Here is an 8,487-nt window from a genome sequence, read left to right as displayed (position 1 = left end):
ATAATGCTTACAGTACACTGTAAGCAGAACTAAACCTGTAATTTAACAATGATAAACAAGAGGTAAAAATCAGAATTAATTTACGCATAGTTAGTAATACAAATAACCCTGCTTTCTTTCGTTTGAAGCAGAAATGAAGACAGCATCTGTTATACTGCTTATGCAACAGCATTCATATAAAGATCTTACTGCATTTATGTTTAAGAAATCAGAGTTATAGTAAGAGGTGGTACAACCAGGCTGATTCTGTGTTTGTATCATGACATAAATTTATCATTCATGATACATAAGGTTATTTGAAGGACAACAGAAATTCATAAACAATATGAAAAAAACCCCAAACAAAAATTCTGTTTCCTATTAGACATTAATTTCTATTCCTTTACTAATGAATAAATAATATTAAGCACCCCAAAATGAAAGGATTTCATAAATCTCTGGAATTTCCCTGCAAAGCCAAGCACAGTAGTACTAATCTGCATGGTGGTGGTGGTGCTGTTTACAAAGTTGATTTCTATATCATTTAAATGATTTGTAACAACATTCAACAGCAGCCTTATAGTGGAAAAAATCAAGCCAAGTTGCAACAGCATCCTTATTTTTAAAGCATTTAAGTAAAATCAGATTTATTTTTTACATGTGTGGTACCTATGGCACACTGATGAACATAATTTGGTTTGAGTAGCTCTTGCATGAATTTGTCTGTAGCTTCTCCACTGGGTCTTCAAGCTCCCAAATTCAGCAATATCAGAAGACTGCGGGAGCCCTCTCCTGGTGAACGCAATTTATCTCCCAGCTGCTGTTTCCCGACCAGAGATTATAATAGACGTTCCAGCTGTAAAAAAGTATAGATAGTGTTTAGAGCTTTTAATGTTATTTTCCTCATGAATGTACTCTTAAGTATTTTTAAAACATTATTAATGCTCTCCTTAAGTTAAAAAAAAACCAAACCCAAACCAACAACAACAAAAATACCAAAGCAAACCAGAGGCTGTATTTTCCAAACACCTTACAAAGTGAAGCAGAAAGGCAAGGAAAATACTTCTCAAAACCCTGGTATCTGCCAATAAATACAAGCTTCAAAATATCCTCAGACCAGTGCAGATTTTGCATGGGTGAAATTTATATCCTTCTGGCACTGGAACATTGCAGTGTTTTAAATAAAGCTACTTTGAATATTTGCCCTTTTAGTGGCGGATATTGAGAAAGGCTGCATGCACAGAAACATTCACCAGGCAGCGAATGAATAAGCAAGTGCAATCTGAAGATCCCGTCACATCTAAAGGATGCCCTGGGATCTGCTATGAAGGGAGGTGAAGAGGAAGGCTCTTGGCAGGAGCACATTTTTTTCCTCTGTAACCAAGAAGAGGCAGAATGTGCTGGGTGCACAGGTTTTTCTTTAATGCTAACAAAGCTTAATCCTTTTCTACACATTCCCCTTCACTGCTAGTGCATGTATGACATAGACTGCCCTCATTATTCACAAAGGGGGCAGGAAGAGAGTATATTAAACACAATTTATTTTCCCATCATCTACCTTTCCCCAACTGTTGCTATTATAAAATTTTGCACTTTTATTAATACCTGTACTTGTAATATAAATTTGGCATATTCTCCCGCTCTGCTCTCCCCTTTCTCAGTAGTAGGCATTTAATTTAGGTTCAAACACTGCACTGAACTTTCACTTGCCTTAGTTGTCCTGCCTACCTTCATATATATGATAGTTTGATTTACTGTATTAACTTTAAGGATTCTGTCTCTCTCTATTCCATAAATTTTGAGGGTCTGAAAACATTAATTTTAAGTTCAAACTGAGTTGATAAACTACCAAACGCTCCTGTTCAGCTTAGTAACTAGGTAGCATTTCAGCTCAGAGGCAGAGGAAGTTTAAATGAAGTCAACTAGATATGAATACATATATGCATAAAGCTAAGTTACTAGTTTGAGAGCTTCAGGATATAGAAAGTGAACCAATACCCTTCAATTTCAGTGGAAAATAAGCATTAAGGGTAGGGATCCCACATCCTGGGGAGTAGGAGCCTCACCACAGCACAGTTTCCCAAGTGTTTCTCTGGGAAGTGATGCTAACCCAGGTAGCCTAATATGAACTCACTGTTCATTTGCATAAAACGAATCTCAACTTTATCCAGGTTAAGAGCACCACCACTTTGAAGATGGGTTTTTTTTAAGAGAGGTTTATGGGTCTGTTTTTCTCTGCAGTAGCTCAAATTGTGTTGGCTTATCTGAAGTGTCTGCTTGGAGATAGCAGAGGCTGGCTGTGTAGCAACTGCCAGGAGAAGAAATGTTCAGAAAACAAGGACTTTAATAAAGATCTTTGTTCTTAATGTTGACATGTGATTAATGAAGATGGCGTGTGTTGTCACTTTAGAGAATCAGAAAAGCTACATACAACTTAAACTATTACTCAGTGGATAACTTTTACAATACACAATTTGCAATCAGTTAGGAAAACAAGTGTTTCACAATATAAGGTTTTTCTGACTGAAAAGGAAAGGCCTAATTTGCAGCCAGAATACAATTGCTTTCCTCGGCAAGAAGGAAAACATGAGCAGAGAATTAACACTTTGAAAAACTTCTCATGAGTTAAGAGCTCCCAGTTCAGCTTGCATCATCATGGCTACGTCTTGAAAAGTTCAAAAAAGCTGAAATACAATGAGGCATCCTTGCTAAAAATGAAATGTTTTTATATAAATATCTAGCTTCAGTCCCATCTCAGATGATCTAATACAGGTTCTTACCTCCCCCTCTTTTTTTTTATAACAGCAAACCACATCAACAATGCTATTTCCAGCTTCAGATATACCAGCGAGAATCCAGTATACCAAGGAGGTATAGGGGCCAACTGGGAGAAATATTTGAAGGCAGAGTAGTGCTAGCCAAGTTGTTCCCAAGGCTGTTATGGCTGAAACGTACTGTAAAGATTCAAAGTGACAGCTAGGAAAATACTTCTGCATGAAACAGACTTCAAGACTTTTTGTTTGTTTGTTTCATCCCTCAGTGCATTTTTTTTCATTTATTTTACCCCAGTCTTTTGCTTAAATAAAATAAACAAATATATTTTTATCTTTCAAGTCAGGTGCATTAAAGATAAATTCAAATGACACCAGGAAGTAGAGGGCTCATTTGTTGTCTAGAAATTACTAATTGCAGTGGAATGATATGCAAATCAAACCACCTCAGAGCATTTGTGATTTTGGAAACTGGGACATGTATCCTGCAAAGCTAAAATGATTGGCCTAAGGACTTGCATCACTAGCTGATTGAGTCCAAGCACTTTCTGGCAGCCATTGGCTAGCATTGTGGTATCAAAGAAGTAGCTGGCAGACCACTGATAATATCGAATAATTGGTTAATTATCACAGGAGCCCTAAGTATCCTAAATTAACAGACCTAAATTAGGGCAAGTTTTTAGCAGTAGAGACGCCAGTATAATCAGGAGCAAAGCAAAACGTAGAAAAGCCTCAAAAAGAGAACACATTTCTTGCTCACCTTCACTCAAGAGGTGGGAAGAAAGCTGCTGGATCCCGTCCTGTGGAGGGTTCTGCTGGTTTCTGCTTGCTTCTTGGGGCTATGCAGATAAAGCAGGTGTGCATGTTAACTTCTACTTTTACCTTGAGGACCTGAAGAAAAGAAACATAGCTGTAGAAACTTTCCCTTCTCCATATGTCTTCTGTTCTTATATACATCTAAGATGAAGCACTTGGAAGCACTTCCCAAGTCTGTGGGTGCCTTCTTGTCACCTCCCCATTTGAGGCTGGAGCAAGAACTAGGTACACAGGGTGATCCAGAATAACAGGAGAACAAGACACAATATATGATTCCTCAGATACCTACTGCACCATTTCTAAGTACAGCCAAGAATGCTAGCTCTAATCTAGTTTATCTAGTAAGAGGCTTACTGTTTTGGGTGGATCAGTGGAAGCACTACTTCATCTAGGCAGCAGGTTTAAAAATTAAACAAACACCAACAAAAAAATCCCATCATACAGACACAAAATTAATGACTGCTGAGGTGTATAATTTTAGAAGGGATTAGACAAGATGATTATTTAATTTAATCAGTTAAGGTATGGCAAATAATCTAAGTGTCATGCAGTCCTTTAAATAAATGGTATTCATCTGTATGAATGGCTTTCATCTGTATGAATGGCTTTCATCTGTAATTGCATGTATGATACTGATCATCTGTATCTAAATAGAGAAGAACAGAAGATGATCAAAGAATCAGATGATCTCCAGCTGACAAATACATTGATAGCAAAAAGATGGGTGGGTGAACTTCATAAAAAGGCAGCTTTAATGAAAAGGTAATAGAAGCCCCAATCAACCCCCCAAATGATACCAACAGAAATGGGCTCTCAGACTGAAACTGTAGATTGCAAAAAGACATTATTAACACAATGCATAATTAATCTGTAAATTTGTAGTCAAAGATGTTGGAAAGGTCAGTCTTCACAATATCAGCTGACAACAACATAACCAGCATCTTAACAGAAACATCTTTCTACACCTGCTAAGTGATAAAAGATCTTAATCATGAGACCACAGGCTTCTCTGGAAACCTCAAATTTATCATGAGGATAGTTCTGAATTAGATTGAGTTATTGTTCTGTTCATTAAAAAAAAATGAAGTTTAATGTTCAGTAATTCTATATTAACAAGAACTAGCTACTATGGTTCAGACTGTCAATAGGGATAACATGAACAGCTCCCTTGGATGTTTTTAAAGAAGTCTGAGATCTGTCACTACTGCTGAATATCTTGAATAACTTAAAGCTACATGATAGTGGAGAGGGAAAAAACCCCACCTTATCAAGGATCCACCTAAAAGCATGTTTGTGAAACTTCACACAACAGCGATCAAGTGTGTATGAGTAAAGACAGCTCAATTTTCACACAAAAATTGCTTCATTACAGAAGAAAAATAGCACAAACAGAAAAAAAAAAAAAAAACCAAACCCAAAACAGTTTCCCAAAGAGTGAGCCTCATTCAGTAGAGGCATTTTTCTTCATATCAAGAGATTCACTTCCTAATCAACAGACATTTCAGGTCAGTTTTTCCAATTATAGTACTCCCGTGAGAAGGATCAAGTAATATCGAAGACAGTTTCAGCTTGTCTTTTCATTTTCCTCACTGAAATATATCCACCTGGTTAGCAATACATCAACAGAGCATCAAAAAGCAAACGGGCAAGCCATAGTAGGCAGGAAAATGCCATTTACTTAATGAAGTTATTGTGACAGTTATTCCTCCATAATGCAAGGAAGCCCTCTCCTGCTTCCCTGCACTCATCAGCATTCTGCAGTGCTAAAACTGACCCAGCTGCACAGCCTCCTCTTGCCTTCCTTCAACTCCCCGAGCATCCAGGTTGCATACAGAAATGCTACCGCCCTCTCGTGTTCCTAGTTAGGCTAGAGTCCATTTTAAACCCCACTTTTTTGGAGTTGCAGGCTTCCACTCTGTGAAAGCTGAAAGGAATTTTTGCTGGATTCTAAAGTTGCTTAAAATCTGTTAGATATTAATTCATAAAAATTGCAGCCCTAAAGGTGATATGGTGGTCATAGCATTCATGAAAGCTTTTCTTTTCAAGAGACTGCTTTTGCCATGTTCTTAGGTAGCACTTCAATTTTTCTGTTGCAATAGTGGATGGAATTAGCTGTTGATAAATGGGTTATTATTTGAAGGGTCAGACGAACAGAAAGAACAATTTTATAATGAAAGCAGCAAAATGCCCACCAAGTAGAAAACTGCTATTCAAGACATTAGACTTTATAAAGTAAACCAATTCCTCCTGATAGAAATTGTCCCATTTAGGAATAGAATTTCTTTGAAAAGTCTGAAAAGGAAACATTGTGATCAAGTATGATAAAACCAAAACCTTCACAAACATCCCTATTTTTGCACTACAAAATTTAAAAAGAAGGCAGAAGATGCAAAACCAGTGAATTGCTAGGCAATTATAATAGCCGCATGACGTTGTGTGAAACATTGTGGAAAATACCCCCTAAGAAGATAATGTTATGTTTTCTATTTGGAGTAAAACAGAGCCTTTATGCTGATTTTAATACCCAGCAGGAACTCCTAAAATTGTACTCATAAGTTGTCTCAGCAAGATTTTGTTTAACAAACAGCAAAATCTGACCAACTTTCTCCTCCAAGTAGTGCAAAACTCTCCTCTTTTAAGTTAGTTAGACTGGGGTTTTTAAAGGGTATTCCTAGGTTATAAAAAAGAAAAAAAGCTTTTGTCCATCTCCTCCTGACAGCATGCCTGCAGAGAGAGATATCACCACCCTGTTTCCTAGGACAGTCCTCACAACTATCCTCTAGAGAATATTACCCTTTGTACATATACATCTTTCTGTAATACATGCAAAATATTACAATCACTCTAATAGTGGGACCACGACTATTTCTATTTAGCAAGTGCTAGGTTAGGAGTAATTGACTAAGAATGAATTTTGGATCAAGTTGAATGCCTGACAACTAAACCTAGTTATATGAAATCTGTGGTTAAGTAATAGTTCTCCAATATTGTCCAAAATTTCCTGGTAGCAGTAAATTAAATTCAGATACCTCTTCTCCACACTTTCTTTTCACTTAAGAAGCATCTTGAATGCAATGCTAATAAGCAATTGCTCTGACTTTTCCCAATAGCTACCCATGGTGAACTTGCACATCAGCTGACTGATGACATGATAAATGTACCTACACTGAAGTACCAAGAAATGTTCTGGGTTAATGTACACCATGACCGGGAGACCACTGCACATCAATCAACGTGGCTCATCTGACAGCCTGAGCAGGCACAGCTGCACAAATGCCTTGGCTACAGCATGAACCCAGGCAGCTCCTTGTAACAGAGGAACATGCAGGCAGCTCCCACTCCATGCTGGTGGCTATGCCTTTAGGTGAAATTCCAACAAAAAGTTCTCATATGGACATCCTTTAGAAACAGAGTGGTTTTCTTGTAAGGAAATTTTATACTACCTTGAATGACCAAAGGAGAGAGCTTCTCTCCATGGACAAGATCTGCTCTGTGCAGTATTTCATGAGAAAATCCATCTGGGCTCTGTCTGGTACTGCACGAATGCAGGGTGTCCAGCATTAGATTTACTCACTATCTATATTCCTCTTCTTATTTTGTCTTATTAAGACAGTTATCTTATTATCTTATTAAGCCATTTGTTGTAACTGAAAAAGAAAGGAGATTAAATTCTAAATGCATGCAGCAGGATGTAACACTGAAACATAAGTAAGCAAAGGAGCACTCCTTTTAAACACACTCTAATTCTATTGTGCTGGGGTTTTTTTTAGAGATCATTACAGACAAGAATGGCAGGGTAATTTAGCTCCTAGATTCCATGTGATGCTATGCAGTAAAATTGTATCTTCCTACTCCGGCACTGTTGTGATATAAACTCATTGAGACTGCAGTATGGCACATGTCATCTTAAAATCCTTCCAATTTCCTCTGGGAAATTAAAGAAAAATAAATTTCGAGCAAAATCAGAATGAGATGAACTCGCTTTTCCTTCTCAGTTCTGTAGTATGAAACTTGCAGTGTAATTGATCTGTTTTGCTTGTCTGCTCATACAAATGAGATTGTTTCCAGGAGCTCATTAGAAGAAGTAGGTGCCTGTAAACCAAAGGAAGGAAGACTCAACCCAGATGACTGGCCTTGCTTATCAGATAAACAAACAAAAAAAAAAAGTTTGAATTTCAAATCCATCTATCCATGCCTACACTTGCCCACACAATTTATGATTTAATAACAACTCAATAATTAGTGTGAATTGAGTAGAGCGTACGCTTCATGTACCTAAGTAGACACAGAACACTGGTCGTACTGTTAAACTACTAGATCCAGTTGTTTTCATTAAAAAAAAAAACCACCAAGAGTTGTACAATTAATATGTTTTATGACAAACTTCATGGCTGGGAGACATTCAGACACACAAGGCAGATTTCACAATAAATGCTTCTCTTTCTCAGGAGGAATGAATTTTATTCCAAATGTAGTTTAAACTGCATGAATCAAAGACTTCTGTGTCTGTTCAATTCTCAGTAAAGTAAAGAAAATGTTGATACCCAACAGCATGAAGTACTTCAGGATTTTTGGAGGACAACAGGAGAGCTAAGTGACTACACAACTCAGCCGCTGAATGTTGGACACTCTAAAATGCGTATGCTTTTCACAACTTCTTGCCGAATTTTAGAGCTGACAGTTTGTCATGGTTTGAGCATGTTTTGAGGGTGTTTTTTGTTCAAGGTTTTTTCCAGCCAGGTGGAGGAGGGGAGGCCGGAAGAAAGGAGAGACAGGACACCTGACCCAGGCTAGCCAATGAGGTATTCCATACCATAGCACGTGATGCCCCAGGATGCATACTGGGAAGGAGAGAGCGGTAGAGGAAAATGGAGGAAGGAGCACGCGGTGCTCAGCCGGGCAGGGTGGAGTGAGTTATGGG

The 8,487-nt window shown here is 37.8% G+C and overlaps 1 long non-coding RNA gene across 1 annotated transcript; it reads right to left on the bottom strand.

Annotated features, from left to right (window-relative positions):
• Positions 1-600: 600 nt before the first annotated feature.
• Positions 601-3,670, bottom strand: LOC115946502 (uncharacterized). The gene is made up of 2 exons (XR_004080562.1): positions 3,511-3,670; positions 601-835 (listed from the first exon to the last, which is right to left on the bottom strand). It is a non-coding gene; the product is annotated as an uncharacterized lncRNA (long non-coding RNA).
• Positions 3,671-8,487: the final 4,817 nt, after the last annotated feature.

Source organism: Melopsittacus undulatus, chromosome 7, assembly GCF_012275295.1.
Source record: "Melopsittacus undulatus isolate bMelUnd1 chromosome 7, bMelUnd1.mat.Z, whole genome shotgun sequence".
NCBI lineage: Eukaryota > Metazoa > Chordata > Aves > Psittaciformes > Psittaculidae > Melopsittacus > Melopsittacus undulatus.
The sequence above is the reverse complement of the archived record's forward strand: the minus strand, read 5'-3'. Positions and strand labels throughout refer to the sequence as shown.